The sequence below is a fragment of the Eulemur rufifrons genome, chromosome 6 (assembly GCF_041146395.1).
Source record: "Eulemur rufifrons isolate Redbay chromosome 6, OSU_ERuf_1, whole genome shotgun sequence".
Taxonomy (NCBI): Eukaryota; Metazoa; Chordata; class Mammalia; order Primates; family Lemuridae; genus Eulemur; species Eulemur rufifrons.
The window spans coordinates 104,730,241-104,744,046 of NC_090988.1; the positions used below are offsets into that span (position 1 = coordinate 104,730,241).

Consider the following 13,806-nt stretch of genomic DNA (forward strand, 5'->3'; position numbering starts at 1 on the left):
CATTCCCCGTTCTTCCCTCTCCTCAGCCCCTAACATATTTTGTCTTTCTAGATTTGCCTTGTTGGACATGTAATATAAATGGAATTATATGCTGTGTGGCCAACTGGCTTTCTTCATTTAGCATAATGTTTCAAGTGTGATCTGGAAAGTGTATATCAGTACATCATTCTCTTTTATGGCTAAATATTATTCCATTGTAGGATATACAACATTTAACTTCTCTATTCACTAATGAATAGATAGTGAGTGAGTGAACCCAAACAACTGTGATGAACAACGCTGCTATGAAAATTCACGTACAGGTTTTTTTGTGTGGATATGTTTTAATTTATCTTGGATATATACCTAGGAGTGGAATTGCTGGATCATATGGTAATTCTAGGTTTAACATTTTGAGGAGCTGCTAGACTGCTTTCCAGAGTAGCTGTACAATTTTACATTTCTGTCAGCACAGAAGGTAATATGTGGCCTTTTGTAACTGTCTTCTTTCACTTAGTATGTTCAAGGTTTATCCATGTTTATGTATCAGTACTTTCTTTTCATAGCTTTATAATAAACCTTGAATTCACATAGTATAAGGTTTCTAATGGTATTCTTTTTCAAAGTTATTTTCACTATTCTATCTTTTTGGCATTTCTATGTGATTTTAGAATCAACGTCAATTTCTACAAAAAAGTCTGCTGGGATTTTAACTAGAATTGCGCTGACTCTATTGCTTAAATTGGGGAGAATTGACATGTTAACACCATTGACTGCACTGATCTATGAACATAGTATCTCTCTCTATTTGTCTTTGCACATCATTTGATAATTGATTAATAATTCATATTTTTCATATTATAAATGATCTTTTTTTTACAGTGTCAGTTTCTGATTGTTCTTTGAACAATTGTTTTATAGGAATAGAGTTCGTTTTTGAGTATTGATCATGTATCCTGCAACGTTCCTAAAATCACTTTAGTTCTGCTAACAGTAGTCTTTTGGTTTTCCCAATTTCATTATAAGATTTAGCATAGCCTCTGAGTTCCTTGTCAGCTTAGAGTTGAAGAATTGCGTAAGCTTATGAATTGTGATATCAATACCTTGCAAGGAATGATGTGCAGCATCCCCAATATTTGTCTTCATTTTCCTTTTAATGAAATATAATATTCCTCATAATATGGAACCTTGACATTTCAAGCTACTCTTATGTAAGTAGTTGAATTTATAGGCAATTTCAGCAAAGTATTTGATTCTGATGGAGGAATTGCTGTTTGTTTTCATGGCTGGAATTCTAGCCATCTGTTCAAATTATGTATTTTGGAGGGCGAATCAATTGCCTTGCTGATGATTTTGGGGGACAAGGAGAGTATATAGTAAGGACTTTCATGTTTGTGGCTTGAGCAGAACTGTGTGGGTCATGGTATGATTTATTGAGATGAGGAAGAATGAGGAAGCAGTGGATTTAAGAATTCTTTTTATTTATTTATTTATTTATTTTTTATTTTTTTTTTAGACAGAGTCTCACTTTGTTGCCCGGGCTAGAGTGAGTGCCGTGGCGTCAGCCTAGCTCACAGCAACCTCAAACTCCTGGGCTCAAGCGATCCTCCTGCCTCAGCCTCCCGAGTAGCTGGGACTACAGGCACGCGCCACCATGCCCGGCTAATTTTTTCTATATATATATTTTAGTTGTCCATATAATTTCTTTCTAGTTTTAGTAGAGACGGGGTCTCGCTCTTGCTCAGGCTGGTCTCGAACTCCTGACCTTGAGCGATCCACCTGCCTCGGCCTCCCAGAGTGCTAGGATTACAGGCGTGAGCCACCGCGCCCGGCCTGGATTTAAGAGTATCAATTCGGCTTGGACAGGTTAGATTTTAGGCTTGTTTGCCTACTGTGTTAAATGCTTATAGGTTTATTTGGGTGCTTGTAAATGAAGACATATATTTTAGGTTAAAAACAGGCCTGAGGTCCCATAGCTAGTCATTTACAGAATTAGAACTGAGGTCTTGGGTGCTCTGACTAAGCCCATGTTGTTATTCCCTTATGCTATATTATATCCTCGAGGCAGAAAAACATGCCTGGCTTTGGCAATAATAAAATGTTCCCTGGGAGCTACTAGAAATACGTAGCAGAGTTTGGAAGCTCAGCTGCCTGTGGAGTCCAGGCAGGTAACCGTGAGCCAGGTTGTAACATGAAAGAGTGGCGTTGTCTCTGGAGAACGGCGAAGTCCATGCCCCACCTAGAGGGTTCACTGTTAATCAGCTCCACCAGATTATTACCATGTGGGTACGTGGTGCAGTATTGCCAGATTTTCTGATTTTTCAAGAGAGCTAGAAGTGTTGATTTTTCACGTGAAGTCTTCTGATTTATAAATGTAGGTAGCTATCCTTTAACACACTGTGGAGACCAACCTTGCGTGGGTCCAACAAAAATATCTGTCTGCTGAATTCTGCTTACTGGCAATGTTTGGTAGGGTTGTACCTGGTATACTGTGGAAGCAACAACAGATTTACATGATGGGAAAAGGGTGGTAACCACATGTAATAAGCACATTACAAGTGTTGAAGTGTAGGTTGCTTAGTTTAAACGTGGTGCTTAGTCTGATGTTTGAGTTCAGTTTTCATAAATATCAGTTAATTATAGATGGGGGAGGGGGAATTGCTCCCTGCAGCTTTTTGCCTCCTAATTGCATGCTTTCATTTGCAGATAGGGCCGGTTTGGAGTGTGTGGATTTTTGAGTGAAACCTCTTCCCCAGATGAGAAGAAACCTTCAAGGAAGAACTACTGGCAGTGAGTCTGTAGCGTCATCTGGATGCATAATGTGGAATGTTCTAAGCCCAGACGTAGCTGAATGGGTGGCTCCACTGATGAGGAGTGGTAAGTCTGATTGTCCCCACTGATAATTAAATAACCTCAATCCTTTCCATAAAAATAGGATGACTTCTGCATTCTTAGCATTTACTAATGAACAGTAAGTTAATTTTCGTATCACTGGGAAAGACAACAGTGCAGTTTAAGAGAATTCTTTATCCCTAACAGTGTATTTAATGTATGATTTCAGAATTTGGCTTTCTTCTTCCAGTTAGGCACATCTCTTCCTTTGCTTATGTATTTTTCTTTTTTATTTCTTCTTCATTCCAAGGCCGGAAATATTCTTGAAATATGCAGCCAACACTGAAGCGATGGTCATGATGGTTACTGGTATCCATGGTAATCTTAGTTGTAGTGGATCTCATTCCCTCTGGAAGTGACTGTTCTAGTAATGGATACAAGAGACAGTTTTGGCTGATGGGAGATAAAAGAGAACTCTGCAAGAGGCTTCTGGGGAAGGTTTTCTTGCATTTGAGAAAAGGAAGAAAAAAGATGGTTCCTCTTCTATCCGGGGCTGGTTTTAGCTGGATGTGACATCTGGGACTGCTGTAGCCATTTTTCTAGTAGCTCGAAGGCGATGCCTCCATGACGGAGGGCAGCACCAACAGGATTGCAGAAAAGTAGAACTGGAGCCCCGTTTACTGTGCTTAGAGCCACCTTATCTGAATTGCTTTATTGTTTAAGTAGTTTTGCCTTGAGATTTTGTGTTATTTGCTATAGAAATCATCCACATTCATTTGATTTCTTCCTTTTCTGATTACCCAAAGCCCTATCTTTTAGTGTCTCAGGCATTTCTACTTGATTATGTTTTATGCTGTTCAGGAATGTTTGAAGTCAAAGGCTATGTTTATATCCCTGTCGTGTCTGACATTAATGCGTTCTTCTTAGTGAATTCCTAAGTACATATTTGTTGAACTGAATTATTTGAATGGTGGAGTATTTGAAAAACCAGTTCACGGAATTGAATAGAGATTTTCTTCTAATTCACATCCTTTTCTTTAACCACACTACTTCCCTCTAGGATTATTAGTGAAGTTTGACTTTTTATTTAAGATGACTAGTGTGTAATATGTGTTCAGGTGGTTAGTTCTACTCTAAAACATACTGCTTGGATTTTGCCTTTTGTTTTTGTGCAACTTTACCATCAGAACCAGAATACTCGTACATGTTTGAGTATTGGCTTTCAGTCTAATAAATGCAATTTTGCTTTCTTCTCCATTGTAAAATCTGAGAGTAAACTTTGTGTTTTCTGTGCTAATTGTAAGACTGAGGGACGTGAACATTTGAAAACAGTTCAGGAATGATTTGTATTTGGCTTTGGAGTGAGCATTCACAGTAAGATTCCCTAAAGTGCGCATCCCCCACTGTGTTCCTAGGACCCTGTGTTTTGGGCGGGGCAAGAGAAGAGGTGTGGTGGTGAGTATGGTAAGAGGGGTCTTGAGCCATAGGATGGATTATCTAGTTGCTTATATTTTAAGGCTGTATGAAACAAACCACTTCTTTTTTTTTTTTTCTTTCTTCCTTTCTTTTTTGCCACAGTCAAGATATTCCTGTACTCTTCTATCTTTTAAGTTGTTATGATAATCTCAAAAAAGTATGGGGTAAGGAGCTCTTTTTCTTCTTGAAAATCCATGGTGTTGCTTTCAGTTATGTTAACAAGAACAATCATGAACTTGTGGTTTTGATTTTACCAGGTAATCTAGTAGTACATTTTGAATCCTTCAAAAAGTGATTTACATTAAGGGAAAATTTTAATTTTTTTCCTTGATAGGTTGTGATGAAAATCAGGGAGAGTAATTTTTAAGAAGATAGGGAAAGTTATATGATGTGCTTTACCCATCAGTTTAAATGCAGAAATATCGTTGTTTAGTAATATAAGAAATTTAAATCACTAAGGTCAACTTTGATGTGCTTTGTTTCATATAAGTTTTGATGGGTTTGTAGGAATGGATCATGTGTCTTACCTAAGCCAATCATGGCAGGCATGTGACTTAAGCCTGATCAGTCAGAATGAATCTTAGGACATTTGCTAGGAATGCTGGGATGAAGGCACTTTTTTTTCTGAATTTCAACCTGAAAACATAGTCATTGAACTCCTGGCAGTTATCTTCTGACCATCAAAGGAAAGCTAGTTGAATAAGAAGTCAACACTGAAGGAACAGGGTGGAGAAAAACCATGCCCTGGTCACCTCAGTTGAGCTGCTAGCCCAAGCCTTCCTTGAAGGTGCTATGCCTTTACACTTTCAGTTATAGGAGTCAGTAAACACCTTGTTTCATCCAATTTGCTTTGGATTTTTCTCTTACATGTATGTGAAAATGTCCTGATACATCCTTCTCATCACTCATTCCATACCTTTATAATAAGAGCTCAAGTAACTCACTAAATCTTGAATTGTGAGTTAGGCAAGTAAGCCTGTAATACAGTTATGCCAGGTAGCAGATAATGCAATCTACTCACTGATTTTTTTTTTCAGTACCAAATACAAGGACTAAGGTGGTAAACAAATATGTAGTCCACGCCATTGCAAATGGAGTTTGTTGTTAACTCGATGAGACTGACGTTATGTGAACAGTCTTACTGTGAATGTATTCTTATCAATGGAAGTTAGGGTTCTAGAAAAAAGGAGCATGTGTTCATCTACAGTGATTGGCCCTTTGTCAGAGACTCCTGCTGAACCCTTGGCACCTCTAGAACTGAAAAATAAACAATTATGGGCAACTTGGAATCTGGCTGACTTAAAAAAATAAATACCATAAGTCAGTATTAATTATTTTTTCATAAGGGGAGTTTATAAAGGTGCAGGACCACAATCACTTATTCAAAATCTTGGGGCCCACATGTGTTTTTAAATTGCAGAACTTTTTATATTTTAGAAAGTTTAATTTGGTAGACATCCCTCATTATCTGTGAGAAATTGGTTCCAGGACCACAGATGCTCAAGTTCCTTATATAAAATGGCATTGGAATTACATATACCTTACACACATCCTCCCATATACTTTAAATCATTACTTCTAATACCCATTATGATGCCTGTATATCACTTTATTCATGTGACAAATTCAAGGTTTCCTTTTTGGAACTTTGTGGAATTTTCTTCCCCGAGATGTTTTCTATCCATGCTTGGTTGAATCCCTGGATGCAGAACCCCTGGATCCTGAGGGTGGACTGTACATACTGTGTATTTAATGTGACTTCTCTGCTGTGGTTTGGATGTGATTCGTCCCTGCCAAAAAAATCAGTGAGGCAGTGTTGGGAGGTGGGGCCTGGTGGCAGGTGTTTGGTCAGGGAGGTGGATCCCTCCTGAGGAGACTAATGCCCTCCCCAGGGAGCATGTTCTCTCCCTTGTGGGAAGGAATGGATCAGTTCCCCGAGAGTGGGTGCTGTAAAGTCAGGGTCCTCTCCTGTGTGGTCCCCCTTCACACATGCCTGCTTGCCTTTCCGTTTCTCCACCATGTGCTAGTGCAGCTGAGGCCTTTACTGGCAGCCGAGCTGATGCTGGTGCCATGCTTTTGGTCTTTATAGCCACCAGAATTGTGGGCCAAATAAACTTCTTTTATTTATAAATTAACCCAGCCTCAAGTATTCTGTTAGAACAACATGAACAGGTAAGACAATCTTTTTTTTTAAGGAATGGACAGGTGGCTTTTTTTTTTCCCCCTAATAATACAGATAATAATATCTTAACATTAGTTGAACTACTAAATAAATGCTAGGCTCTGTGTAAAGTACTTTTCTGTATTATCTTAACTTACCTGTTTAATAAATTGTATTCATTTATATACTTGAGAAAATTTAGAGACGTTAAGTGACTTTATCAAGGTTTATTCAGCTAGGAGATAGGAGAATTGAGGTTGTAACCTAGAGCGTTTGGCTCTCAGGTCTGTGCCCTTAACCGCTGTTCAGACTGTGGATTGTGCTGTGCTGCTCAGGGCCAGTGCGGAAGGCGTCATGTCTTGCCCACGGGGTTACTGTTCTTTTCAGCAGGGACTTTCTTGAGGACATGGTGAGAGAGGAAGGGAAGGGGGCAGAAGGGACTGTCTTGAAATCTTACTGTACAGGGAAAAAGAAAGAAAAATTTTAAAATGCACTTTTAACCCATCACATATCACAGCTACATGATAGGCTAAGAAAATTGAAACCTATCTCTGATGCCACATTTTCTAAAATAAAATTCTATCAGTGTTGTCTATCAGAAACACGGGAAGGGTAATTGCAGCCCAGTGTCCACTCCCAGGTTCAGTCTGGGCACATCCGTGAGTATTTTCTGAAACTTGATTCCTGGGATTGGGATTCTAGGGATAAGGATAACGGCACGTTATTTAGTCTTTTAAACTTTAATTATGAAGTTCTGGTCTGTAATCCTAGGACTATTCAATGAATTCATGAAATCTTTAGAATTATAATATTTTTTAAGTCTGCCCATTTGAGCAGAAAATATTTGTTATTTTCTTCATTTTTATTTCTTTAATTGGTATTGACATTTAACATTTTTGATGTATTTTTTTTTTTACCTGTTTTCATTTTTCCTTCAGGATTTTAAAAGATTTTAAGTGGTCTTCACAAATCTATTATTCTTTTGGAAGAGAGATGTAGAAAAGTAAAAGGAATGGACTCTGGAGCCAGATTGTTTATTGCATTGGCTAGAACTTCTAGAACATTGTGATTATAAGGAGCATCTTGTCTTGTTCAATAATTAATGCTTCTGATGTTCCATTAAATGCTTACATTTTTGGAATGTTTATAATATTTTGACACAGAGCATTTTTTTCTTTTTTAAGATGCACCTATGTCCTAGGAACGATTAAGCATTATGTCTGCCTTTGAGTGTGCTTTATACATGTGAAAGAGATCGGTTTGCTGGTTAAGACTTTTTAAAATCAGAAGTATATGTTGAATATTGTCAATTCAATTTTGACATCTGTATAGGCCAGATTTTAAAGTGTGTATAAAATGATCTTAAAAAGTGTTTAATTGTCACTGTGTTGCAGTTGCTACAAACTAAAAATAAAGTTACTTTTGTTAAACTGCACTGTAGTTAATCTCTGGTCGTCTACAAATATTTTGCTTCTATGGTAGTTTCAAGAATATAGTGCTGGCCGGGCGCGGTGGCTCACGCCTGTAATCCTAGCACTCTGGGAGGCCAAGGTGGGTGGATCGTTTGAGCTCAGGAGTTCGAGACCAGCCTGAGCAAGAGCGAGACCCCATCTCTACTAAAAATAGAAAGAAATTATATGGACAGCTAAAAATATATATAGAAAAAATTAGCCGGGCATGGTGGTGCATGCCTGTAGTCCCAGCTACTCGGGAGGCTGAGGCAGGAGGATCCCTTGAGCTCAGGAGTTTGAGGTTGCTGTGAGCTAGGCTGATGCCACAGCACTCACTCTAGCCCGGGCGACAGAGCGAGACTCTGTCTCAAAAAAAAAAAAAAAAAAAAAAAAAAGAATATAGTGCTTATTTTATTTTTGTGCTTTTAAAAATATAGTTTTATAATATGTTGACTTATATTTAATTTATATATGTTTCATTAAAATATCTATGTGGTCCTAATATGTAGGAGCTCAGTGAATATTTGTTGAAAAAGTTAATTTTTGTAATTATCTGATTAGTGAGTTATCTTGATAGCTTATTTTTTCACTGGTGATAGGAAAAGAATATAGCAGTTTTAGAGATGGAAAAAACTCAGAAACTATTTATACAGTATTAACAGCTTTAGTTTCCTGGTTTTGTGGTCATATGGCTGACTTCTGATCCTGATTTCCCATTCTGACTTCATAGCATCTTGCTATGCATACCAGTCTACTAGAAGCAATCTGTTGGGTTTAGGTATTGAGCCCCCACCCCCCACAGAGGCAAAAGGAATAATCTGTTCACTAAATGTGAGAGAATGTACACATTGTAGAAATTGAAATTTTTTAAAACCCAGAAATACAATGGGATATTTTTTCACACATCAGCCTTAATGGCTCTGAGTTTCTCCCTTTCTAAATGTTAATATCTATAAAGAAGGAGTTTGGGAAACTTTCAGGGAATAGAATGATTGGTATTAGCTCTTCAGTTTTGGGAATTTAATCCAATGTGAAAATCTTCATCTATAGCTAGAAAAAATGTATATAAATATATATATTTTTAAGAGACAAGGTCTTGCTCTGTCATCCAGGCTGGAGTATAGTGATACAATATAACGCACTGTAACTTTGAACTCCTGGGTTCAAGCTATCCCCCAACTTCAGCCTTCCAAGTAGCTAGGACTACAGGCATGCACCACCATTCCCAACTAATTTTTAAATTTTTTTGTGGACATGAGGTCTCACTATTTAGCCCAGGCTGGTCTCGAAGCAGTCTTCCTGTCTTGGCTTCCCAAAGTGCTGGGATTATAGGCATCAGCCACTATGTCTGGCCTGTAGATAGAAAATATTTTAATGTCTAATACTAGTTTAAAGTTTAGGGAATGGAAACTGATACTAAATTTCCAGTTTTTTAGTTGATGGTCCAGTTTAGAGGTATCTGGAAATAATTGCCATCTAAGGGGATATGCTTATGTAAATAGAGTTGGTGACCTTAATTAATTAGCTGGCCATTGTTAGGGTGAGTGCTTTTCGTACACTAAAGCTCTGCCTGTCACTTCTACAAGCCTTTTTGGGGCAACACATGGTAGCTCACACCTGTAATCTTAGCACTTTGGGAGGTGGAGGCGGGAAGATCCCTTGAGCCCAGGAGTTTGAGAACAGCCTGGAGAACAGCAAGACCCTGTTTCTTTAAAAAAAAAAAAAAAATTAGCTGGGATCATGGCGCATGCCTATAGTCCCAGCTGAGCTAAGAGGATTGGTTGAACCCAGGAGTTTGAGACTGCAGTGAGCTATGATTGTTCCACTGCAGTCCAGCCTGGGCAACAGAGCAAGACCCTGTCTCTTAAAAAAAGAAAAGCCTTTATTTTTTTTTCCTTGTGAGACAGAGTCTCACTCTGTTGCCCAGGCTAGAGTGCCGTGGCGTCAGCCTCGCTCACAGCAACCTCAGACTCCTGGGCTCAAGCAATCCTTCTGCCTCAGCAGGGGGTCTCAAAATGCATTTTGAGAAACAGCCCTGCGTGTCCAACTGCAGAACAGTGGTGCCTGACACAGGGCGAGCGAAGCCACTGCACACAGTGCAGGCCGCGTCTAGCAGCGGGCTGCAGCCTAACATGCTATGTATCAGTGCAGTTATCCTTGTTAGGGAGATCAGTAGTTCTTCCCAGTGGCAGAAACTGCACTCCAAACCACTTTCTATGGCCCTAGGGTAGAGGACAACTGCAGCTGAAGTAAGAGGTTCAGAATTCCATTCTATACAGGAACTTAAAACTCAGTGGTTTATTATAGGTTTAAGAGAACCAGAATGACATGAGACCCTGGGTGTGGGGAGGAAAAATTAACACTATGACTTGAAAAGATCATTCTCCCACCTTCCACTCCTAATTCACTTAAAAGATCAGCATTTCAGGTAAATATACTAAGTTGCATAAAATTAAAACCTATGTGACTAAGTCAGTCCCAGCTGAAAGGAATGGGCTCAGAAAGGCTTTTCTAGGCCGGGCGCGGTGGCTCACAGCTATAATCCTAGCACTCTGGGAGGCCAAGGCGGGTGGATCACTCGAGGTCGGAGTTTGAGACCAGCCTGAGCAAGAGCGAGACCCCCGTCTCTATTAAAAATAGAGAGAAAAGGCCGGGCGTGGTGGCTCATGCCTGTAATCCTAGCACTCTGGGAGGCCGAGGTGGGCGGATCGTTTGAGCTCAGGAGTTCGAGACCAGCCTGAGCAAGAGCGAGACCCCATCTCTACTAAAAATAGAAAGAAATTATATGGACAGCTAAAAAAAAAATATATATAGAAAAAATTAGCCGGGCATGGTGGTGCATGCCTGTAGTCCCAGCTACTCGGGAGGCTGAGACAGGAGGATCGCTTGAGCTCAGGAGTTTGAGGTTGCTGTGAGCTAGGCTGACGCCACGGCACTCACTCTAGCCTGGGCAACAGAGTGAGACTCTGTCTCAAAAAAAAAAAAAAAAAAAAAAAAAAAATAGAGAGAAATTATCTGGCCAACTAAAAATATATAGAAAAAAATTAGCCGGGCATGTTGGCGCATGCCTGTAGTCCCAGCAACTCGGGAGGCTGAGGCAGAAGGACTGCTTGAGCCCAGGAGTCTGAGGTTGCTGTGAGCGAGGCTGACATCATGGCACTCTAGCCCGGTTCATACTCATCTGATGTATCATTTCTTAAATATGTCTCTTGTAGGGACCATATTGCTTTATGATTTTTTAACCCACCATAAAATCTTTGGCCTAATTTCTTTTTAAATTGGCAAGTTCAACTCGTTTACATTATTGTAATTCTTTTTTTTTTTTTTTTGAGACAGGGTCCTGCTCTGTCTCCCAGGCTAGAGTGCCGTGGCATCATCATAGCTCACAGCAACCTCCAACTCCTGGGCTCAAGTGGTCCTCCTGCCGCAGGCTCTGGAGTAGCTGGGACTATAGATTCATGCCACCATGCCCAGCTAATTTTTCTATTTTTTGTAGAGATGGGGTCTCGTTCTAGCTCAAGCTGGTCGTGAACTCCTGGCCTGAAATGATCCTCCTGCATCGGCCCCTGTTGTAATTACTCTAATTGGGCTTACTTTTGGTCCTTTTCCCCTTTCCTGCCTTTTATTGGATAGGTTGTATTTTTTTCTATTATTGTTCTTATGCTGGTTGTCCTTTAGACCCATTCCTGTTTATTTTTGCATATTGGTTACACTTAAAGTAGCTTTTTCTTCCCCCACATATGACAAATACTCTAGCACACTCTTATGTTCTCTGGGTGTGTGTCCTGACTCCCTGTCCCCAATGAATGTATTGCTAGTATTTTAGGTCAGAGTTTTGTTTGATATGAAGGCATTTGACTACTTTTACTTTGTCTCTCTCTTTTTCTTTTTCTTTTCAATATTCCTCCAAGATTGTGCTTAGTGGGCTTTATATGACATTCTGAGGCTTTGTGTTCTTGGGAATATTTTTGCCTAATATATTGGAATGATATTTTGTCTGGATGGAAAATTCTAAATGTAAAGTTCTTTTAATTCAAGACTTAAAATAGAGGTAACAATCCTTTACCTGGAATTCCAAAATCAAAAAAAGATCTGAAAACCAAAAGACTTCTTGTAACTCATTTGGCAACAAAACCCAACAAGCTGACATGAGGCTGTTTATGGCTCATTTGGCAGAAGAACCCAACCTGAACTGACATGAGGGTATTTATGGCTTTTATTCAGCTCATTTAGTGTATTTACAGATTTTGCTTCAAAATATTAATGAGTTCAATTATGGGTTAGTGCCTTAGACACTGCTCTGGATGTTACATAATATATGATATATACCATATTACTTTTGTAAAATCTGAAAAATTCTTGTCTTAGTTTGTTTTGTCTGTCTGTAACAGAATACCACAGACTGGGTAGTTTATAATGAATCAGAAGTTATTGGCTCACAGTTCTGGAGGATAGGAAGTCCAAGAGCGAGAGGCTGGTATCTCGCTGGGCAGAGAAAGCGAGGCAGTGGGGGAACTCGCCCCTTTATAATGAACCCTTCCTGATGGACGCACTCTCAGTGCAGGGCCAGCATGAATCCGTCCGTGAGGGCTGATCCTTAGTCCCAATACTGTTGCATTGGATATTGAGTTTCCAACACATGCTTTTTGGAGGATACATTCAAGCTATAGCAATTTTAAATTCTGAAAAAACCCTTGCCTGAAGAAGTACGGATTGTGAATTTGGGTTACTCCATCTTGTATCCAGTGTTATGTACTGCGATATATATTAATCTTATTCTTTTGCTTTGGCGTTGGTCTATTCTTTTCTTTCAGTGTTTTCGAATTTTTTCTGTGGTGAACTTAAATTTTCTAGGAATAGTTTCCTCTGTTATTTGGCTCTTTGAGCCCTTATAATATTGACTTCTTTTATCTTTAATTCTGGGAAAGTTACCCCCATTATTTCTTGAAATGCTTTATTTCTTCCCTCCTTCTGAAACTCCGATTATCTGGATATTGTCTCTTTTTCATACTCAATATTTCTACTTGATTCTTTTTCATTGTTTCTTGTTTTCGTTTTCTAGTGCTTACATCTCTCATTGACTTCTCAGGGCTGTATTCTTGAATCCTCCATTCCAATAATTCTACTTCAGATGACATAAATTGTTTAGTGTGTTGTCTTTCTTTTACAGTAGTTTTATGCTCCAGATGTATCTGTTTGTCTATGTCCCTTGGGGGGGGGGCATTAGTTACTTACTCTAATGTCTATTGGAATTTGTGTCAGTCCAGGTGAGTTTAAGGAGAGGAAGGGCCTCAGTCTAGGTCAGCCAGCCACCTGGCACCGCTGAAGTGCTGTTGAGTCTCCTCTGGGCTGATGCTGCATCAGGCAACTTCTGATGAGGGTTTGCTTCTTGCACTCTCAGAATGAGTAATATCGGGAAGAGGCAGTGTCCTTAGATCGTAACTCCCTCTCGGCTCCGTACCCCTGGCCCTTGCTGTGGGAGCCCGAGTGGGGGCAGGAAGGGTGAGCGCCGAGCGGCTGTACCTGTTTCCACAGCTTCCCCCCACAGGTCTTCTGTGTTGTCTGGAGTTTATCTTGCTGCCAAAGACATCTAGGCTGTTGCTGCTAATTTCTGTGGTGAAGGGACAATCGAGGAGGGGCAAGGGCAGAATTCAAAAAAGCTTTTAGCGAATCTGTCTTTTAACTCCGACCTCTGCTGCCCTTTGCTTCTGGTCACCAGTTTCCTCTCTAAGTTCAGTACAGCTTCTGGTATCTCCAGCAGTTTCTGTTTGTTTTTGTTGCTGCTGCTATTACTGTTCCTGGAATCTGGATTTACTTCCATGTTTTTTCCTTCCCAGGGTTGATTCTGTTGGGACCAGAAGCTCGTGACAGTTTGCAATCTTGATAGGAATTGGATGACCTCATTTG

General features: G+C 39.7%; 1 long non-coding RNA gene across 5 annotated transcripts in view; it reads left to right on the forward strand.

Moving 5' to 3' along the window:
• LOC138385467 (uncharacterized) overlaps positions 1–13,806 on the forward strand; it is a 137,596-nt gene that overhangs the window by 98,402 nt on the left and 25,388 nt on the right. For all 5 annotated transcript variants that reach the window (XR_011233714.1, XR_011233711.1, XR_011233712.1 and 2 more), the window contains one exon: positions 2,686–2,856. This is a non-coding gene — a long non-coding RNA (uncharacterized lncRNA). The remainder of the gene's footprint in view (positions 1–2,685; positions 2,857–13,806) is intronic.